Source organism: Cervus canadensis, chromosome 15, assembly GCF_019320065.1.
Source record: "Cervus canadensis isolate Bull #8, Minnesota chromosome 15, ASM1932006v1, whole genome shotgun sequence".
Taxonomy (NCBI): Eukaryota; Metazoa; Chordata; class Mammalia; order Artiodactyla; family Cervidae; genus Cervus; species Cervus canadensis.
This window is the reverse complement of record NC_057400.1, coordinates 7,568,586-7,591,726: the sequence shown is the minus strand read 5'-3', so window position 1 is coordinate 7,591,726 and position 23,141 is coordinate 7,568,586. Positions and strand designations below refer to the sequence as shown.

General features: G+C 44.0%; 1 protein-coding gene across 3 annotated transcripts in view; it reads right to left on the bottom strand.

Moving 5' to 3' along the window:
* The window catches only part of C15H2orf76 (chromosome 15 C2orf76 homolog), a 71,507-nt gene that overhangs the window by 39,457 nt on the left and 8,909 nt on the right, over positions 1 to 23,141 (bottom strand). Inside the window, exon 2 of one of the 3 annotated variants that reach the window (XM_043487909.1) lies at positions 8,085 to 8,341. The exons of the other annotated variants lie outside the window; for them this stretch is intronic. The gene's annotated coding sequence lies outside the window, so the exon portion shown is untranslated. The remainder of the gene's footprint in view (positions 1 to 8,084; positions 8,342 to 23,141) is intronic. 3 annotated transcript variants of the gene reach the window in all.

The following is a 23,141-nucleotide window of genomic DNA, read 5'->3' as shown; positions in this document are numbered from 1 at the left end:
ACCCCAAAACTGGAAACAACCCAACATCCTTCAACATGTGAATAGTTAAACCAAGTGTGGTCTATTCATATCACGAAACACTGGGTAATAAAAAACTACTAATACACATAACAATTTTGATAGATCTTAAGGCAATTAAATTGAAAAGAAAACTCAATCTCAGAAGGTCACATACTGCACAGTTCCACTATACAGCATTCTTTTTTAGCAGCAGACTTCTGTTTGTTTGTTTGTTCCCGGCTGTTCTGGGTCTTCACCGCGCACGTGCGCCTTCCCCAGCTGTGGCAAGCAGGGGCTGCTCTCCAGTAGCAGTGAGCAGCTCCCCACTGCAGTGGCGTCTCTTGTTGCAGAGCATGGGCAGTAGGGCACGTGGGCTGAGTGGCCCTATGGCATGTGAAATCTTCCCAGACCAGGGATCAGATCCATGCCCTCTGCATCAGAAGATGGACTCTTAACCATCAGACAGCCAGGGAAGTCCTGTATGCCATTCTTGCAATGACAAAAGGATAGAAACGGAGAATGATTAGCGTCCCCGGTTAGCAAGGAGGGAAGGAGGCGGCTCTGGCTATAAAAGCGTAACAAAAGAGAGCCTTGTGACGGAAAGTTTCTAATTCTTGACCGTGGTGTTACCCACACTCATCTACACATGCGATAAAATTGCCTAAAACCAAGCACACATGCACATGCACACATGCCTACAGAGGAAGATGTAAAACTAGTGAAACGTGAATATGGTCCATGGATTGTATCAACATCAGTTCCCTACATGTGATTGATATAAGACCACCCTGAAGCAGGATGTCACCCTTGGGGAAAACTGGATGAGGGGCAGAAAGGATCACTGGTATTATTTCACATAACTGCATGTGACTCTGCAATTATCTCAAAATAAAAGTTGCTAAAGGCCATCATTTTGGAAACCCTAATGTAGTAATGAAAGTAGGCAGTGATCATAAAGGGGTGACAAAACCATTAGGTAAAAGATTGATGAGAAGCTTTAGAATGGATACGTCAGGGGCTAAACTTAGTCATCCAACTTAACAAATGAATTAAGCCTCTAGATCTAACTCCCAGTTTAGGGGTTATGACAGTGTCTGCAAGAACAAGTTAAATGATACCATAAGGAGGTCATCAGCCAAGTTCAGACTGGAAAATTCTACCAAATAAATGACTTGTTTTCTTCAACAAATAATTAGCATGCCATACATAGAAGGTGAGGAAGGTTATAAACTAAGAGACTTAAAAGAGATATATCAACTAATGTTTAGATCATGCATGGATCTTAATCTGTGTAATACTAGAAGATATTAGGAATCAATATCAATTCTGTTTATTTAATATTATTATGCTTGTGAGTCTAACTTAGAAGACTGAGGTATATAGATAAAATGATATTATGACTGGTACTTGCTTTCAAATACTCTTGACAGAGGAAAAACAATTATGGATGTGTAGATTGAAAAAAAAGTAGAACACTGGTAACTGCTGAAACTGGACGTATATGGGACCTTATCATACTACACAATTTTTATATGCTCGAAATTTTAAGATTAATTTTAAGATTATTTTAATTTTAATAATAAAATTATTTTAAGAGAAGAAAAGTATACAAAGAAGTACATTCAAGGAAGATTTTTTTCCACTGATGTGTTTCTAATAGTTTATAAAAATTAGAATTCAATGAAGTAACTGAATTCATCAATTGAATCAATTGAGTTCATCAATGAAGTAAATTACATCATGCCATAAAATGAAATCCCTTGCAGCCACTAAAGGGTGAAATGAATCCAGGGATATTAACTTTAAAAGATGGCTATGAGATATTAGTGAATGAAAAAATAAGATAGAAAACCATGGGTGTATGGTGTCTGCATAAGATCAGAGACAGGTCCAGAGCAGCACTGACCAAAATGTTCACAGCAGCTATGAATGGTAGAAATCCAAGAGACTGCTACTTGTTTTATAAACTTTTAATATTGCTTGATGTTTTAAGAACGAGCATGTGTTTTGAAATTAGGTTAATTTCTCTGTATACGTACATTTTCACTTTTCTGAGGTATGTGGTATACATCAACAAAAAGTTATTTTTAAAACTAAGGTATTTCCATTTCCTTTAAGAAAAAAGAGTTTACTGAGCAAAGGCAAACAAAACAGAACTTAGCAAATACTGGCAAGGACAGAGAGGGTCAGAAACTTAGTTATATTACTGGTATGTGTTGAAGGATACCAACTATTGATAAATCCAGAAAGTATTACTCGGCAGTCAAGAGGCCCTAAAAGCAGGTCACATGCCCAGGACGAGTTTACACTTGTCTAAGAAGCACAAAAGGTGTTCCATACTCAGCCCCTCCCTGCTCCTCTGATGGTATCTGTCACCACCACAACCCACTTTGTACATAATACCCCAGCAGTAATGTCAGCCCATAATTTCCCACACACATCAGCCTGTTTCCAAGCCCCTGCCACACCTTTCCACCCCCAGCTTTTCTGCAAACTCCCTTTGTCCCTCCACTCTTCACCTTACACAGACAGCCTCCAAAACCTGGCCTGGCACCATCTGCTCCAGGACAGCATCACAATACTTTCTCCTCTGCCCCAACTCAGCTAAAGGCCCTCTGCCCACCCACAGCACCTGACACATCTTACCGCAGTGATCCGTTCATGGCTTGTTTTGGTACCAAAGCAACATATGTGTCACGAGGCACATCAGAGCCCCCATCAGTGTCTGGATGCTGCAATGCTAAGGAACACCTGAATTCCTGACACACAGTCCAGCACCACAGACACAGTTATTGTTGTTCAGTCGCTCAGTCGTGTCCCACGCTTTTGCAACCCCATGGACTGTAGCCCACCAGGCTCCTCTGTCCATGGGATTCTCCAGGCAAGAATCCTGGAGCGGGTTGCCGTTTCCTTCTCCAGGGGATCTTCCTGACCCAGGGATCAAACACACACCTCCTGCACTAGACGGATTCTTTACCACAGAGCCACTAGAGAAGCATCCAGGTGCCTATGAATTTTTTCCAGGGCCCATGAAAATGCTTGAGATCTGGAGAAAAAACTTACTGCTCTAGAACATGAAATTTTTAAAAAATCAAATTTAACATTTAAGTAACTACAACACAAGTAACATTTCAACAGCAATTCAAGTCTACATATAAATCTTAGATTTAGTACAGGATACAGGTCCATTTTCTACAATGTAGGGTGGGGATTTGAAAAGTAACAGTGTCTAGGGCTTAGGAAGGTCTTTAAACTTCCCTGCCTAAAAAACCTGTTCTGGCTGGTACCTTACCAAGCTGGTTTGGGATAATGAAAAAAAACCCATAACCATAGCAAAGCAAAACTTAAAAACAAAGCAAGCACGAAACCCACATAGGAAGACCCTCATGTGGAGCTCCCACATCCCACGTCCCTGCACCATCAGAGCCAAGAACGGATGCAGCCCAGTATCCTCCCCTCCTGGGCCAGCCTCACAGGTCAGGTCAGAGCTGCTTTTTCATGGCCCAGGCTGCAGCAGCGTGAAAAGGGAAGGTGGAAAGTCAGCATGGAGTGGTCAGGGAAAGCCAAGCCAAGCTGCAAGCCAGGTTCCCTAACCACGCAATGGCCTTCATTCCAGAGCTGGTGCCTCTCCCTGAGGCAAAGCTCTGAGCTGATGAGCTGGAAACTCGCCAGGGCGCTCCTGAGATCAAAGTGCACAGCCCAGCATTAACATAAGCACGAAACACACGTATGCCTAAAATACTTGACTGATGATCTCCATCAGTTCAGCAAAATAAAATAAAATAACTACAGCGGATTCCAGTTACCTGCAGTAGATGCTGTCTGTAAAGTGGTCTCGAACACTGAATTCATGAATACTGGACCACTGCTCCGGGGGGAATACAGAGTCAGGGTCTGGGACACCTGTTTCCTCTAGTCACAATTCTCACCAACTGGTAAATACATAACCTTATTTTATGCGCATTTCTGTTTAAAGATACCTTATTTGATATACACTTACACTGCTGATTCATAAAGGTTAAACTCACAGCCAGTAGTATTACAAGTCGTGCCTGAACAAAGTTTGCTTAACACACATGTTTTCTAAGGCACACACAGACAGCAAGACATTTGGGGGCCATTTTAAAGTGACATCACCAACAAACAACCATGAAAATGTGAAAAGCACGGCATTAAACGAAGCAGAATGCGGACACCTGTTTACAGTATGAACTGAAACAAGAAGGCAGCAAGTTGCCTCCTTTTACCTCAGCTGGCAATGTGAATTTTGTTGATTCAAATAATGTCACAGCCCTGCAGACTGGAGAATGACCAAGAAAGTGCCTGGGTATTGCTTTGGGGGTTGCAAGGAGATTTTAGCGAGTAGGCAAATCACAAATACACAATCTGTGAATAACAAGGATTGACTGCATTACAATTAAAAAAAAAAAAAAAGGATATGTGCTTTCCGGGTTCCCCGGGATAACGCAACTGGTAAAGAATCCACCTGCAATGCAGGAGACCCCGGTGCGATTCCTGGGTCGAGAAGACCTGCTGGAGAAGGGATAGGCTACTCACTCCAGGATTCTTGGCCTTCCCTGGTGGCTCAGCTGGTAAAGAATCCACCTGCAATGCGGGAGACCTGGGTTCAATCCCTGGATTGGGAGGATCCCCTGGAGGAGGGAAAGGCTACCCACTCCAGTATTCCAGCCTGGAGAATTCCATGGACTGTATAGTCCATGGTGTCGCAAAGAGCTGGACACAACTGAGCAACTTTCACTTTCACGTGCTTTCCAGTATTTGAAGAAAGCATGCTCTTCACTTTTTGTCAGAGAATGGAAGAGAATCCAAATGTCCTTAAGAGAAGCTTTTTTAAAAAACGTTTTATTCTGTACTGGGGTATAGCTGATTAACAATGTTGTGATAATTTCAGGTGAAGGGACTCAGCCATACACATACACGTAAAGAATCAGAAGTTTTAAGCGTAGAAAAGCACTCACCACTCAGGCAGCTAGCATTCAGATTCTGTAATCACCAGGAAGGAGAAAGGGTGTACGTAACTTGAAATTTAACAGATTCCTAAGGTGAATCACTTTGAAAAACTGATGTATTTTGTAAAGTTATATCTACCCCCTAAATTTAAGTATTGTAAAATCAAAATTGTCACAAAAGCAACTTTTCTTTAAAACTTGTCTTACCCATATGAAAAAGGTAAAGCTGTCAAAAAACTAATGTCCTAAGCACATACAAAAAACATATATTACACTAAATGCTTGGTTTTCCTCTAGATTTAGGAACTAATAAAACACAGCAAAGAGTTAATTTGCCTTCCTTTTGAAACAAATCAATAAAAAGAAGAAATATAGTTTATTGTTCTTTTATATGAGGAAACTAAACTGGCGTAAAAGTAGGAAAAAGAAGAGTACTGCTAAGATGAAAATTACTCAATACGAAAATGATTCTGAAGAAAATAAACATAGGTACTACTAAATATCACCCAAATATGTGACTTTACCCCTAGAAAAAGTTGTTTGAGGCCAAAGAGGGAGAGGGGAGAAAACCTACGTTCTTTTTTCCTTTAACGTTTTTGCCTTTTTTAATTGGAGAATAGCTGCTTTACAATGTCGTGCTGGTTTCTTCTGAACAACGCGAATCTGTCGTAATTACACACACACCCTCCCTACAGTGTCTCCCTCCCCGCTCCCACCCCACCCCCCAGGAGGTCACAGAGCCCCAGGCTGGACTCCCTGTGTTACAGAATGCTTCCCACTGGTTATTATTTTACACATGATAGTGTATGTATGGTACGTGCAAGAATTGATGCTTTCAAACTGTGGTGCTGGAAAAGACTCTTGAGAGCCCTCTGGACTTCAAGGAGATCAAACCAGTCAATCCTAAAGGAAATCAGTCCTGAATATTCACTTCAAGGACTGATGCTGAAGCTGAAACTCCAATACTTTGGCCACCTGATGGGAAGAGCCGACTCACTGAAGAAGACCCAGATGCTGGGAAAGACTGAAGGCAAAAGGAAAAGGGGGAAGCAGAGGATGAGATGGTTAGACAGCATCACTGACTCAATCGGCATGAACTTGAGCAGACTCTGGGAGACAGCGAAGGACAGAGACCGGCATGCTGCAGTCCACGGGGTCACAGTGGGTCAGACACGCCTTAGCGATTGCACAACAGCAAAGTGTACATATGTAAATGCTACTTTCTCCATCCACGCTACACTCTCCTTCCCCTGCTATGTGCCTAAGTCCATTCTCTACATCCGCATCTCCATTCCTTCCCTGTAAACAGGGTCATGAGTATGTGCATTAATATATGATATTTGTTTTTCACTTTCTGACTTACCTCACTGTGTATGACAGGCTCTGGGTTCATCCACCTCACTACAATTGACCTACATTCTTTATACTATTCTTAAAAGTACTAAGCACCTAGCACACTGCTAAATAGGTGAATGAGAAATGTTCACCTTTTAAAAAGAACATAACCTTGGCAAACTAGTAAGTTTATACAAAATTCCAATTTAACTAAAGTTGATAAGAATGACAAATTATAATCAAGTCATTTATTTTAGACTATGCCTAAAATGTTAATTCCATTCTAATCTATTCCAACCTACTTTAAAAGTGTAATTATTTTTAAACTCATAAATGAAGAACAAACTTTTATTCTAAAAATAGACCTTGGTAAAAATGAAATACCAAAACTGGTCATTATAATAAAAAGAAAAAAGTTAACAGAAATTTGCTTTAAATATTTTCAAAAGCATAATTTTTAAGATCATAAGCTATAACTTTATAGAACAGGTCCATCAGAGAATCAAATAAACATGTGAAAATCTCCTAGTCTTTTTCTTCCAAATGTTTAGTTGTATAATTCAAATCAAAACACTACTATATTAGAAAAATCAGTTTATTCATCTTTCAGTGACACAAAACTTTTGAGAAAGAGATTTTCAATGTATTAATTTATGAAAGACTTTAAAGTCTTTGACCTGAGCCATTTTTTAGGTAGGTCAAAAAAATAAAGTCTCATACATTAGATGTTTAAGATAACACAGAAGGTGCAAGACAAATAATTAGCTAAATTAAGGCTTCCCTGATGGCTCAGTGGTAAAGAATCTGCCTGCCAATACAGGAGACGTGGGTTCAATCCTTGGGAAGGGAAGATCCCCTGGAGAAAGAAATGGTAACCCATCCTACTATTCTTGCCTGGGAAGCCCCATGAACAGAAAAGCCTGGCGGGCTACAGTCCATGGGGTCGATAGAGTCGGACATAGTTTACAGACTCAACAACAAATATTAGCTAAATCAGATGATTATGCAAGTAATTCTCATTCTGTAACTGCTTCACTGCAAAATGACATTAGCAGCTAGCCTTTCCTGAGAAAGAGTCATGGTCAATTCTAATAAGTAAACTCTTGCTGTTCACCCTGACTGTATCACTCACTGACAAATCAGCACCTACAATTCCACAGACCTGCCTTTATGACCTTTGATTTGGGACAAATACACAAAATCATAATCTGGTTTCTCTGCTCAAGGAAGAAAACAAAACTCTCAGAGAACTAACTATTCTGGACAGTTGAGTTTTCCAAAGGGTTTAAGAGTTAGGGAGGGGGGTTCAGGATGGGGAACACATGTAAATCCATGGCTGATTCATGTCAATGTATGACAAAAACCACTACAATATTTTAAAGTAATTAGCCTCCAACTAATAAAAATAAATGAAAAAAAAAAAAGAGTTAACCATTTGGAAAAAATATTTCACGCCGTCCTTCCTGTGTGTAACAAGGTACATGGACACAAATTTGATTTTTCCCGATACACAACCATCAGCGTGTTGCAGACACCTCCCCATGGTGCCCTCACACGTCTGCACACCCGTGAGCAGAGGCATTGGCTGCTCCAGCGCGCAAATGTTCTTTCCAAGGGTGTGCACAGAGCAAACAGTCCAGGAAGACAGACATGCTCCCCCTCCAGCAGAGAGGGCGGGTGTGTTTCCTGTCTAGTGTAACAAACGCAATGGCTCCCTCTGGGCTAAGGCTGGGTAGGCTGGCTATAGTTCTTTGAAAAATATTGCAATATTTGGATTACCTAAATTCAGGGTTCCACAGCTGTGGACTCATGGGGCAAAAGGCAACGGCACAGACGGGGAGCTCATGCTGCTGGCTGTGCTGACACACAGTCCTTTGTCTCAGAACCACAAGTCCCATGTCTTCTGCCAGCATCCAGGAAACCGTGACAGGCTGAGGTGCTGAGGTGCTGGCTTCCAAGTTGGGTAAAATCTCAAGACTCTTCACAGTTCTTGACAGTAGGTGACAAGGATGGGATGCTGGCAGAAACATGGCTTTCTGGAACAGAAAAGACAAGGGTCCCATGGACTTAGGGTACACAAGAAGATTCCCTGGGATCCAGTAACAAAGGTTCTTCTCCAAGTGATGGGTGTTAGGGCTAATTAACCTTAGAGGACAAGCAGCAGAAGATAGGACTGAAACAAACGGCCCGAGGACCTTCTGTTGTTGCTCACGCTCCCTCGGGTGGGAGGAAGAAGGGGTATTACTGAGGCAGTGAAGCACAAGCCCCTGGCTCCAGATGAGGAGCAATGTGGCTGCAGCTATTGAGTAGAGTCCTCAGAGCTGAAACAGATTATGTCATCAGTGAGGACGCAGAGCTCTTGGGTAAGTGAAAAATTCATTAAGTTGAGCCATGTATAGCCACCCAGCCATATGAAACTAAAGATAAGTGGGGCTTCCCAGGTGGCGCTAGTGGTAAAGAACTTGCCCGCCAATGCAGGAGACGTAAGAGAAACAGATTCAATCCCTGGGTAGGGAAGATCCCCTAGAGGAGGGCATGGCAACCCACTCCAGCATTCTTGCCTGGAGAATCCCACGGACAGGGAAGCCTGGTAGGACAGAGAAGCCTGTGTCCGTGAGGTCACAGAGAGCTGGACACAACTGAAGCGACTTAGCACACACACGCGCATGCTTACTGGCACAAAGCTCCTCTACCCCTCTGTAACTCTGATCCTGCCCTGGGCCCTCTACCCTGACATCTGCTTTTAGGAGAGGCACCAGGGGCGGCCTGAGGTCTCTCTGCTCCCAAGAGAGACTGAAGACCTGATGCACCCAAGCACACTGGAGAACTCCAAGGAAAGGAGGGACTCAAATACCTGTGGCTCTGTGGATACAGGCACCCATGTCACTGTCCTACTTGGCCCTGTGCAGGAGGAGGTACTCAGATTCAGCTCACGGAATCTGGACAAGATTCACAATGGGAGAGGGAAACTAACATGATGTAGCAGATGGGTGCTTCAGGCCAACTCAAAGTATTGCTGTGTTTCTACATGATTGTACAAATGATGCTTATATACCCTTAATACTTCCCCGTCCACAGTGCCAGAGGAGATTCTCCCCCAGGAGGAAGAGCTATAGAGAAATGCTAGTGGGAGAAGCTCCCCTGCTGTGTGTCATCACTGGGTGGGTCAAGACAACATGTAATTGCCCTCCCTACCCATTGATGTTCAAAGTTTTCAACATATAAAACATGTCCCGTTGGCTGGCAAGTCAGACACCTGTCTCCACCGTCCTGCCTGTGCTGTTACCCCACCTCTGCGAGCCAAATCCAGGGCCCTACTCAACAAGTAAAGCTTCCTGGGATTATGTGGATGGATTCACAATGCCCAAGCCCTTTGGTGATCAAGAACAGTTGTCTCCTCAGCCTCCCACCACCAAAGAGAAAGCCTAGCACCTTGCTACACTCTTTTGGTACTAGAGACAGTATATGCCTGGGGTGGCTCATCATGGCCATGCTGAGCTATGGTCCCCAGAATGCACAAGGGATATTCTCTCCAGAATGTCAGAGGAAGAAGGGGGCAGTGACCATTTTGTAGCATATACATTTTGTAGATACAATTAAAGTCCATAATCAGCTGGCCTTAATCAAAAGAGAGATTTTCCTGGGCAGGCCTCACTTAATCAGTTAGAAGCCCTTTAGGAGGACTTCCTGGTGGCTCAGGCAGTAAAGAATCTGCCTGCAATGTAGGAGACCTGGTTTGGATACATGGGTTGGGAAGATCCCCTGGAGCGGGGGCATGGCAACCCATTCCAGTATTCTTGCCTGGCGAAACCCCATGACAGAGAAGCCTGGCGGGGTATAGTCCATGGGGTCGCAAAGAGGTGGACTGAGCACAGCACAGGAGGATGTAGGCGTCCCTGAGCTCAGAGAGTCCAAACTACCGTGAGGGCTGCACTTGCTCTCCCTTCCCCTGGGTCCTCCCTCCTGACCGCTGCCTGGGACCACGAGCCTTGGTTGGTGTCTGTGGGGTCCAGTCTGCTCCTCACGGGCGCTTCCTGACTGCTGGCCTCTGGATTTCCAACCTGCTTATCCAGTCCCCACCACAGAGTAAGTCAATTCCATGTGTGTGTGTGTGTCTGTGCATTTTGTCCCTACTGGTTCTGCTGCTTCTCCAGTTGAATCCTGATTGATACAGTCCTCACATGGACACTCTACATGGTCTTTTTAACCTACAAGGCAGCATCCTGAGTGGTGCCCAAATCAACTGGCTGCATCAAAAGTGGTCCAACAAGCTGCAATACACCTCTAACTTTGGTTCCCACAACCCAATGACCTCGTTGAGGTACCAGTCTCTGTGGCTGATGATTTTGCAAACTAGAGCCTCTAGCAAAGGGAGACAGCCTCCATTCAGAGGCACTCCTTTGCGTTTCGGGCTCCTCACCTCTCTGACACAGCTACTGACTCAGCAGGACGCTCTGTTCAACGAGGTTGCCCTAAATGCCTGGATTCAGTTCACGGATCGTTTGGCTAAGCTCAAACCCAGCGGTGTCCACGGGCCTGGAATGGGACACACACATTTTTGTGGAGGCGGAGGGAGGGTATTAACCTCACCACTGAAGAGAACAACCTGTACCCCAGGAGATACGGGTGGGAAGGACCATTCCTTAACGATCTTTCATCTTTCCGAACTGCCCCGGAGCAGTTCACATGAAGCAAAACACCCTGACAAGCTTCCCCAAAGTTGGTATAAGCACTTTAAATTTAACTGACTCCTGAATTTGCCACCCCTTGACAGATGGCTCTGATCCCAATGTGATCACTGTCACCAAGAAAACAAGTGTCTCAGAACATCTGTCCCAGCTCCTGTACTTCTCATACAAGACATCTGTCCACACCTCCAGACGTCTTCTCCACCCCATCCCCACAGCCGTTGCTCAGCACGTCATGTTACAGACAATGACACTCAGCGGGCAGCCTAAACCAACAAGACAGACCGACTGCTGGCCCTCAGGCAGTGCCTCCAAAAACAAGGCCCAAGTGCAATAACGTGAACCCAAGTGATACATTTGGGTTGAGAAGGTCAAGGGTCATACTGGAGGCCCTGACAACCTATGTGCTCTGAATCATGTGAGTCCCAATTGCAAACTGTAAAGAAATTTTTTTCCAGGGATACCAAATGCACTCCAGGCCTGTGACTGACTGTATGCGTGAGTGTGTGTGTGTGCGCGCGCACATCCAGACCACTTGCCTCTCCCCCAAAACACAGATCTAAGAACACACATGAGTAAGATCTCAGACTACCGGAGACTAGATTAGAGGTAGCAATCTCTCCAAAACAGCCCTAGGGAACTCAGGAAAGCTTCCAGGAGGGTTAACTATCTTAAGTAGACCCTATGGGCAGTTTCCCCCAGTGAGCCATCCAAACAGAAAAGGTGGTTTGAAATCCATCCCCAGCTTAAGCTAAAGTGATAAGTAACACCACCTCGCTAGCAGGTTAGCAAGGGTTCACTCACTGGCCAGCGTGGCGATGGGTGGCAGACTCTAGACTCCTGCCTTTTGCCCAGGGTGGAGTCTGTGACAAGGCTAATACAAGCTGCTGCACCTAGATTGATGTCTTGCACCCAGAGGAAAGGTCAATACAGAAACTTAAAGAGAAAGGCCCCTGGTTTTCTAAGACCCATGGGTGGTTTCCGGGATTTGCTCAGGACCCTGGTGGTATGGCGGAGGTTGATACTGCAGGTTGCCCTAGGCTTGCGGCTTGGAGTCTTACTGACAGTAGTCCTAATGAAATGCTGTCTGAGATGAACAGAATTGATTTAGTCCCAGCCTGTCGGCAGATTAACCAGACTGGCTGAGAGAGTGGCATACTCAAAGGAAAATTCACTGGAATATGCTACAGAAATGAGGAGTGGCTCTTGCCGGGCGTGCTAAGTCACTTCAGTCGTGTCTGACTCTTTGTGACCCCGTGGGCTGTAGCCACTAGGCTCCTCTGTCCATGGGATTCTCCAGGCAAGAATACTGGAGTGGGTTGCCCCTTCTCCAGGGGATCTTCCCGATCCAGGGATCAAACCCACATTTCTTACATCTTCTGCACTGGCAAGCGGGTTCCTTACCACCAGTGCCACCTGGGAGTGGCTCCTAGCCAGAGACAATTTTCCATGAGTCTGAGTTTCTGCATATGTTACTGAGCAGAAGCACTGGCGGCCTCTGCTCTCAGCTATCTTTTCTCAGGATATCTATATAGCCTATGGCCTTGGAAGATAGTGTCTGCCCCCAGCACAGGGCTGGTGTGTTTACTCTGCTGATCCAATTCCCCACCTCCCATTCTCTCTTCAATCTATTCTAAAGAAGACTTTAGAACAGAGGTTCCTAACATTGTACAGGAATTGGTGATCAAAACCATCCCCAGGAAAAAGAAATGCAAAAAGGCAAAATGGTTGTCTGAGAAGGCCTTACAAATAGCTTAGAAAAGAAGTCAAAGGCAAAGGAGAAAATGAAATTTATATATTCATCTGAATGCAGAGTTCCAAAGAATTGAAAGGAGAGATAAGAAAGCTTTCCTCAGCGATCAATGCAAATAAAGGAAAACAATAGAATGGGAAAGACTAGAGATCTCTTCAAGCAAATAAGAGCTACCAAGGGAACATTTCATGCAAAGATGGGCACAATAAAGGACAGAAATGGTATGGATCTAACAGAAGCAGAACATATTAAGAAGAGGTAGCAAAAATACACAGAAAAACTACACAAAAAAAGATCTTAATGACCCAGATAACCATGATGGTGTGATCACTCACCTAGAGCCAGACATCCTGCAATGAAAAGTCAAGTGGGCCTTAGAAACATCATTACCAAGAAACTTAGTGGAGATGATGGAATTCCAGTTGAGCTATTTCAAATCCTAAAAGATGATGCTGTGAAAGTGCTGCACTCAGTATGTCAGAAAATTTAGAAAACTCAGCAGTGGCCACAGGACTGTAAAAGGTCAGTTTTCACTTCAATCCCAAAGAAAGGCAATGCTAAAGAATGTTCAATTCAGTTCAGTTTAGCCACTCAGTCGTGTCTGACTCTTTGTTACCCCATGAACTGCAGCACGCCAGGCCTCCCTGTCCATCACCAACTCCTGGAGTCCACCCAAACCCATGTCCATTGTGTCGGTGATGCCATCCAACCATCTCATCCTCTGTCATCCCCTTCCCCTCCTGCCCTCAATTTTTCCCAGCATCAGGGTCTTTTCAAATGAGTCAGCTCTTTGTATCAGGTGGCCAAAGTATTGGAGTTTCAGCTTCAGCATCAGTCCTTCCAATAAACACCCAGGACTTATCTCCTTCAGGATGGACTGCTTGGATCTCCTTGCAGTCCAAAGGACTCTCAAGAGTCTTCTCCAACACCACAGTTCAAAAGCATCAATTTTTTAGCGCTCAGCTTTCTTCACAGTCCAACTCTCACATCCATACATGACCACTGGAAAAACCATAGCCTTCACTAGACAGACCTTTGTTGGCAAAGTACTGTCTCTGCTTTTTAATATGCTATCTAGGTTGGTCATAACTTTCCTTCCAAGGAGTAAGAGTCTTTTAATTTCATGGCTGCAGTCACCATCTGTAGTGATTTTGGAGCCCCAAAAAGTCTGACACTGTTTCCACTGTTTTCCCCATTCTATTTCCCATTGCGTGATGGGAACCAGATCCGATGATTCTTAGTTTTCTGAATGTTGAGCTTTAAGCCAACTTTTTCCACTCTTCCTCTTTCACTTTCATCAGAGGCCTCTTTAGTTCCCTCTTCCACTCTCTGCCCATAGGGTTGGTGTCATTTCTGCATTCTGAGGTTATGATATTCTCCCAGCAATCTTTGATTCCAGCTTGTGCTTCCTCCAGCCCAGCGTTTCTCAATATGTACTCTGCATATAAGTTAAATAAGCAGGGTGACAATATACAGCTTTGACATACTCCTTTTCCTATTTTGAACCTGTCTGCTGTTCCATGTCCAGTTCTAACTGTTGCTTCCTGACCTGCATACAGGTTTCTCAAGAGGCAGGTCAGGTGGTCTGGTATTCCCATCTCTTTCAGAATTTTCCACAGTTTATTGTGCTCCACACAGTCAAAGGCTTTCACGTAGTCAATAAAGCAGAAATAGATGTTTTTCTGGAACTCTCTGCTTTTTCGATGATCCAGCAGATATTGGCAATGTGATCTCTGGTTCCTCTGCCTTTTCTAAAACCAGCTTGAACATCTGGAAGTTCTCGGTTCAAGTATTGCTGAAGCCTGGCAATACCACAGTCAAAAGCATCAATTCGTCGGCGCTCAGCTTTCTTTATAGTCCAACTCTCACATCCATAAATGACTACTGGGAAAACCATAGCCTTGACTAGATGGACCTTTGTTGGCAAAGCAATGTCTCTGCTTTTTAATATGCTGTCTAGGTTGGTCATAGCTTTTCTTCCAAGGAGCAAGCATCTTTTAATTTCCTGGCTGCAATCACCATCTGCAGTGATTTTGGAGCCCAGAAGAATAAAGTCAGCCACTGTTTCCATTGTTTCCCCATCTATTTGCCATGAAGTGATGGGACCGGATGCCATGATCTTAGTTTTCTGAATGTTGAGCTTCAAGCTAACTTTTTCACTCTCCTCTTTCACTTTCATCAAGAGGCTCTTTAGCTCTTCTTCACTTTCTGCCATAAGGGTGGTGTCATCTACATATCTGAGGTTATTGATATTTCTCCCAGCAATCTTGATTCCAGCTTCTGCTTCCTCCAGCTCAGCATTTCTCATGATGTACTCTGCATACTAGTCAATCTGATCACATGGACCACAGCCTTGTCTAACTCAATGAAGCTAAGCCATTCCGTGTGGGGCCACCCAAGACGGTTGGGTCGTGGTGGAGAGGTCTGAGAGAATGTGGTCCACTGGAGAAGGGAATGGCAAACCACTTCAGTATTCTTGCCTCGAGAACCCCATCAACAGTATGAAAAGGCAAAAGATAGGACATTGAAAAATGAACTCCCCAGGTCAGTAGGTGCCCAATATGCTACTGGAGATCAGTAGAGAAATAACTCCAGAAAGAATGAAGGGATGGAGCCGAAGCAAAAACAACACCCAATTGTGGATGGGACTGGTGACAGAAGCAAGATTCGACGCTGTAAAGAGCAATATTGCACAGGAACCTGGAATGTTAGGTCCACGACTCAAGGCAAATTGGAAGTGGTCAAACAGGAGATGGCAAGAGTGAACATCAACATTGTAGGAATCAGCAAATTAAGACGGATGGAATGAGTGAATTTAACTCAGATGACCATTATGTCTACTACTGTGGGCAGGAATCCCTTAGAAGAAATGGAGTAGCCATCATAGTCAATAAAAGAGTCCCAAATGCAGTCCTTGGATACAATCTCAAAAACAACAGAATGATTTCTGTTCGTTTCCAAGGCAAACCATTCAATATCATGGTAATCCAACTCTATGCCCCGACCAGTAACGCTGAAGAAGCTGAAGTTGAATGGTTCTATGAAGACCTACAAGACCTTCTAGAACTAACACCCAAAAAAGATGTCCTTTTCATCATAGGGCACTGGAATACAAAAGTAGGAAGTCAAGAAACACCTGGAGCAACACGCAAATTTGGCCTTGGAGTGCAGAATGAAGCAGGGCAAAGGCTAATAGAGTTCTGCCAGACAACGCACTGGTCATAGCAAACACCCTCTTCCAACAACACAAGAGAAGACTCTACACATGGACATCACCAGATGGTCGATGCCAAAATCAGATTGATTATATCCTCTGCAGCCAAAGATGGAGAAGCTCTATACAGTCAGCAAAAACAAGACCAGGAGTTGACTGTGGCTCATGATCATGAACTCCTTATTGCAAAATTCAGACTTAAATTGAAGAAAGTGGGGAAAACCACGAGACCATTCAAGTATAACCTAAATCAAATCCCTTATGACTATACAGTGGAAGTGAGAAATAGATTTAAGGGACTAGATCTGATAGACAGAGTGCCTGATGAACTATGGACGGAGGTTTGTGACATTGTACAGCAGACAGGAATCAAGACCATCCCCAAGAAAAAGAAACACAAAAAAGCAAAATGGCTTCTGAGGAGGCTTTACAAACAGCTGTAAAAAGAAGAGAAGCGAAAAGCAAAGAAGAAAAGGAAAGATATACCCATTTGAATGTACAGTTCCAAAGAATAGCAAGGAGAGACAAGAAAGCCTTCCTCAGTGATCAATGCAAAAGAGAGAGAATGTTCCAGCTATTGCAAAATTGCACTCATCTCACACACTAGCAAAGATGTGCTCAAAATTCTCCAAACTAGGCTTCAACAGTATGCAAACTGAGAACTTCCAGATTTAGAAAAGGCAGAGGAATCAGAGACCAAATTGCCAAAATCCATTCAATCATCAAAAAAACGAGAGAGTTCCAGAAAAACATCTACTTCTGCTTTATTGACTATGCCAAAGCCTTTGATTGTGTGGATTACAATCAACTGTAGAAAATTCTTCAAGAGATGGGAATACCAGATCACCTTACCTGCCTCCTGAGAAATCTGTATGCAGGTCAAGAAGCAACAGTTAGAACCAGACATGGAACAATGGACTGGTTCCAAATTGGGAAAGGAGTACGTCAATGCTGTATATTGTCACCTTGCTTATTTAACTTATATGCAGAGTATATCAAGAGAAACGCTGGGCTGGATGAAGCACAAGCTGGAATCAAGATTGCCAGGAGAAATACTAATAACCTCAGATATGCAGATGACACCACCCTTTAGGCAGAAAGCAAAGAGGAACTAAATAGCCTCTTGATGAAAGTGAAAGAGGAGAGTGAAAAATCTGGCTTAAAACTCAACATTCAAAAAACGACGATCATGGCATCAGTTCCATCATTTCATGGCAAATAGATGGGGAAACAATGCAAACAGCTTCAGACTTTATTTTCTAGGGCTCCAAAATCACTGCAGACCGTGTCCACAGCCATGAAATTAAAAGACGTTTGTTCCTTGGAAAAAAAGCTATGAGCAACCTAGACAGCATATTAAAAAGCAGAGACATTACTCTGCCAACAAAGGTCCATCTAGTCAAAGCTATGGTTTTTCCAGTAGTCATGTAGGGATGTGAGAGTTGGACCATAAAGAAGGCTGAGTGCCAAAGAATTTATGCTTTTGAACTGTGGTGTTGGAGAAGACTCTTGAGAGTACCTTGGACTCTAAGGAGATCCAACCAGTCAATCCTAAAGGAAATCAGTCCTGAATATTCATTGGAAAGACTGATGCTGAAGCTCCAATACTTTGGCCATCTTATGTGAAGAACTGATTCACTGGAAAAGACCCTGATGCTTGGAAAGACTGAAGGCAGGAAGAGAAGGGGGCAACAGAGGATGAGATGGTTGGATGGCATCACCGACTCAATAGACATGAGTTTGAGCAAGCTCTGGAAGTTGGTGATGGACAGAGAAGCCTGGCATGCTGCAGTCCATGGGGTTGCAAAGAGTCAGACGTGACTGAGTGACTGAACTGAATAGAACTGAAAGACTTCGCACTCACCCCTCAGTTAAAATGGCAGAGGTCGGATCCACTGAATACACTTCTCTCCTTTTCTTCATATCCCTTTGATCACACTCAACTTCTTAGAAGCACTCAACAAAGCTGAAGGACCTGCTTATCCTTGTCTGCCTCTGGGACACACTCTCTTCAGCTGTCTATTACTGCACTGCTCCTTTCCTAGATCTTCTCCAGGCTCCTCTCCTCTCTGAGACCTTGAAATGTTACTGCTCCTATGACCACTCTCTCAAATACATTTCAGACCTAAGTTCAAAACTCGGACATCAGTGGGCTACTTAACTTCTCTACTTAGATATCACCCCATGCATTTAACATATCCCAAACTGAACCTGGCAGTTAAATCTGACCCCAACCCCTAATCCTAATTTCCCCATCTCAGTCCATTACACCGAGTTACTCAAGCCATCAGCAGAGGATTCCTCCTTCCTTACTCTTTAGCTAACCCAGCAAATCTTCTCAGCTCTTTCCCCAAAACGTATCTTGAATTTCCCCATTTCTCTCCAATTCCGCTACACTAGTCTAAGCCTCCACTCTCACTGTCTCTACTGAAATAATGGAAACTGGTCTTGGTCCCAATACCAGTCCAGTTCTCTCAATCCATGTGACATATAGCAGCAGGAGTGATCTCCTTAATATGTAAATCTGAATATGTCTCCCCTGCTTAAAATTCTTCACAGGCTCCCCAGAGCCCCTAAAGGAAAGAAGTGAACTCATCATTATGGCCAGCTAGTCCCTGCATGGTTTGGCCCTAGACACCATCTCCCCCACTATGCCACTGCTCAACAATTACACTGGTCCTCCTTCAGTTCTTCCAATACATCCAGCTATTTCTGGATTATTCCAGAAACTAGAGAACAGGTTGTTCTCTAGCTTGAAACATTCTTGTTTTTTCTAAAACTGGATCCTCCCTATCAGTGTAATTGGAACCCCATCAGGAGGACCTTTTCTGACTGACTCGGCTCCACTTATTATTCCTTCGCTCTCTTTTCCCCTACTATAAAACAACAATGCATGACGGAAAGCGCTTGTTTTTAATACCGATTCATTTATTTCTGACTTTTAGGTGAATGTTGTTGTGGGTGGTACTGTGTTCTCCCTGAAAAGTTAAGTTGACATCCTAACCCTTACCCAGTATCTCAGAATGTGACCTTATCTGTAAATGCAGTTGCTGAAGATTTAACTCATTAAGGTGAGGTCGTACTGGGGTAGGCTGGGCCTCATATCCAACACGACTAGCGTCCTTATGAAGGCAGAGGGCCTTGTAAAGACAAGCACACAAGACCACCATGTGAAGATGGGGGACTGAAGTGATGCCTCTACAAGCCAAGGAATGCTTAGGGCTACCAGAAAATAAGAGAGAGACAAGGAACAGATTCTCAAAATCCTCACAAGGAATCAGGCTTGCTCATTGCTTTCGGACTTCTGGCCCCCAGAACTATGGGACAATAAATATCTGTTGTTTCAGGTCTCCCAGTTGATGATACTTTGCTATAGCAACCCTAAGAGACTAACACAAATGCCAAATTGCAAAGACATATATAGAAGTGAAAGGTGTTCTTACAGAGGGAGGCAGTGGATAAAGGGGCATGAATGACAGTTTTAACATTTGTCTGCTTAAACGAAAACTTTCCTTTTTGAAAGTAACCTAACTATTAATATATGAACAGCAGCTGTTCCCTGGTGGTCCAGGAGTTACGAGTCAGCACTTGCACTGCAGGGGGCCCAATGTGGATCCCTGGTCCAGGGAACTAAGATCCTCCATGCTGCAGGGTGCAGTCCAAAATACATATGAACTACAGTTACAGCGAAGCCTCACTACACAGAAATGTCATGATTTATAGGAAATATATATACATTTGGTCCTCATCCACAGTTCCTGCTCATGGTTTCTAAGTCTCTTTGAATTTCCTGAACAATGGAATGGTATTTGGTCTCTCATCCTCAGTTTCTGAAAACCGCTCCAGGGAAGGTGACTTTGGGGAGCCACACAAACTGGGGGCTGGTGGTCAGGAGAACTAACTTTCAGTCCCACCCTGTGCTGGAAGTTGAATCGATCACCACTGGCCAGTGATTTAGTCAATCATAACTATGTAATGAAGCCTCCATAAACAACTCCAAAAGAAGCTTTTTGGACCTTTTTCAGAGAACTTCCACGTTGGGGAACCAGAACACTTCCACATGCCCCCATGCTCAGCTTCATCAGCCGTGACGACAGAAGTCCCTTTGTAGGACCTCAACCCATGTATCTCATCCGGCTGTTGATGTATATCCTTTAATATCCTTTTATAATAAATTGGTAAGCTAGTGAGTAAACAGGTTTTCCTGAGTTCTGTGAGCTCTTCTAACAAGCTAATAGAACCCCAAGAGGGAGTTGTGGCTCTGATTTACAGCCAATTGATCAGAAGTATGGGCTGCAACCTAGACTTGCAGCTGACATCCTGAATTGGAGGGGTCAACAGAACCTCCAGGCTGTAGCTGGTCAAAAGCACAGATAACAACTTGTGTGACTGGCCTCTGCAGAGGAGGGCGGACTTGTGCAACTGAGCCCTTTATCTACTGTATCTGATTCTATCTGGGCAGATAGTGTCAGAACTGAATTGAATTTTTGGATACCCTCCTAGCATCAAGAACTGCTTGTTGATGTGGGGAAGCCTCCATATATTTACACTAGAATTGAGTCTAGAAATACGATTCAACCAGGCCCCCCCCCCCAAAAAAAACAATCTGTAACTGTCTGTTTTTATACCAATCCGTATTAAATGGTACTGCAAACAGTCCCTGAAAAATTACAATGGTGTCAATGAAGAAAAGTCTCAGACTCCTCAATCCCAACTCTATGATCTTCTAAGAAGGACTGGAGCAAGTTATCTCTAATTTTGTTATGAATATGCTTCAAGGTTTTTGCTTTAACAAACTGCAATAAGGATGAGAATAACAGCTACTCTGAATGTGCTAAATGCTTTAGAAATATCATTAATAATCCTCAATTACTTATCAGCAAAGCAGGTACAGCTGCACCCATTTTGCAGATGAGGAAACAAAGGATATGTGAGTCGAGAATAACAGCTAATTCAGCAGCAGAGACAAGACTAGAACACACGCCTTGTGACTTCCATCAAGAGCCACCTATACACAAATAATGTATGTGGCAGACTCTACTAAAGAACAGTCAGTGTCACTGCAGCAACATTTCCAGGAATGTTACACATAATCAGAAAATACTGTCATGTGGTAAGTCGTTTTAGTTGTGTCCGACTCTGTGTGACCCTATGGACTATGGGACCCTACGGACTACAGGCTCCTCTAGAGCCTGGGATTCCTCTGGAATCCCTCACCAGGGATTCTCCAGGCAAGAATACTGGAGTGGGTTGCCGTGCCCTCCTCTAGGGGATCTTCCCAACCCAGGGATCAAACCCACGTCTCTTACTTCTACCTGCACTGACAGGTGGGTTCTTTACCACTAGGGCCATCTGCTGCTGCTGCTGCTAAGTCGCGTCAGTTGTGTCGGACTCTGTGCAACCCCACAGACAGCAGCCCACCAGGCTCCCCCGTCCCTGGGATTCTCCAGACAAGAACACTGGAGTGGGTTGCCATTTCCTTCTCCAATGCATGAAAGTGAAAAGTGAAAGTGAAGTCGCTCAGTCGTGTCCGACTCTTAGCGACCCCACGGACTGCAGCCCACCAGGCTTCGCCATCCATGGGAGTTTCCAGGCAAGAGGACTGGAGCGGGTTTCCACTGCCTCACCTGGAAAGCCCGAAAATACTGTTAAGATAAATTCAAGACTTACTTTTTGTATCACCCATCCCAGGAAGGATGCTTTTTAAAATAAATTGTTTCTAAGTTAATATTTTTAAACATACATTATATTAAGCACTAGCTAAAGTTGGATTTGGCCTTACTGAAACTCACTTTTTGGGCTTCCCAGGTGATGCTAGTGGTAAAGAACCCACCTGCAACGTGGGAGACACAGGTTCGATCCCTGGGTCAGGAAGATCCCATGGAGGAGGAAATGGTAACCCACTCCAGTATTCTTGCCTGGAGAATCCCATGGACAGAGGAGCCTGGTGGGCTACAGTCCATAGGGTTGCACAGAGTTGGACATGACTAAAGCCACTTAGTATAGCACAGCACAAACTCACTTTTAATGGCAAACGACTTGGCTTGTGTTTGACCACTTGGCTTCTTTTTTTTTAATTCAAGAAGTTGCTATAGAATACTATATAAGTTACAAGTAAACAACATTTTTTAAAGGTTATACTCCACTTACTACAAAATATTGCCTATATTCCCCTACCACTTGGCTTCTTAAGAAGAAAATAATCCTGCTATTGAATTTGGGAGGTTGTAAGCTTCAACCACATGAAACAACTTTCAAACAGCCAAAACAGAACTAATGCTCTTCTGAAAAGAATGGAGAACACTGAGTTTTTATTCAACTTTAAAAGCCCCAACTTAGGTTATGAATTCAGAACCTAGTCTAATTCACAGAGAAAATAACGATGCATTTTAAGTGGTACTATTCTCCATTTCTGTGTCTAGGAAGATGGAGTAGATGTACCTTTTGCTATATGTCATGATAAAATACAACTAAAAATCCTGGACATTATCTATAAAACAAATGTAAGAGGATCAGAAAGGTGGAGGGAGGGCAGCAGATTAGCTAGGGACCTACAGACCTAAGGAACAACATGGTGGAGAGGTCCCTGGGTTTTCACATATCTTGGACACAGAGCTGAAGTCAGCAACCCAGAATCACGAACAGGTGCAGGGAAAGAGGGGCGGGGGGAAGCTTGAATAAAGTCTTCTCTATCTAGCCAAAGGACCAGAAAAGGGGCAGCCTAGCCAAGAAAGAAAACTTTTAGACAAAGGAGCCCTCTAATCCAGCCAGAAATCACATAAGAAACTGCAGCCCCACCCCCACTAGCAAAGGCAGAGCTGGAGCCTAGACTTCTACCCTTCCCAGGCCTTAAGGAGGAGCCCCAACCCCCCCGCCAGGGTCACATTAGAGAAGGCTGAGTAGGGAGCTGGACAATCATCAGCTTGATTCCTCTGCACCCTGGAGTCAGTCAAGAGCTCGGACCCCCACCTGCACAGGAATAAAAGGCCGTCCCCTCCCCACGGGGGCGCTGTGGAGTTTAGCTGAGCTACTACGCGGTACTGCCGCCCCAGCAAACATTCTGTTTGGCAGTATAGCCCCGCAAGGACCTTAAACTGAAACCTGCCCCCTCATGGAAGTATGTGCCCTAGATAACAGCCCTGAATCACAAGGAAATACAAGCTCCTGATAAGACTTCCCCA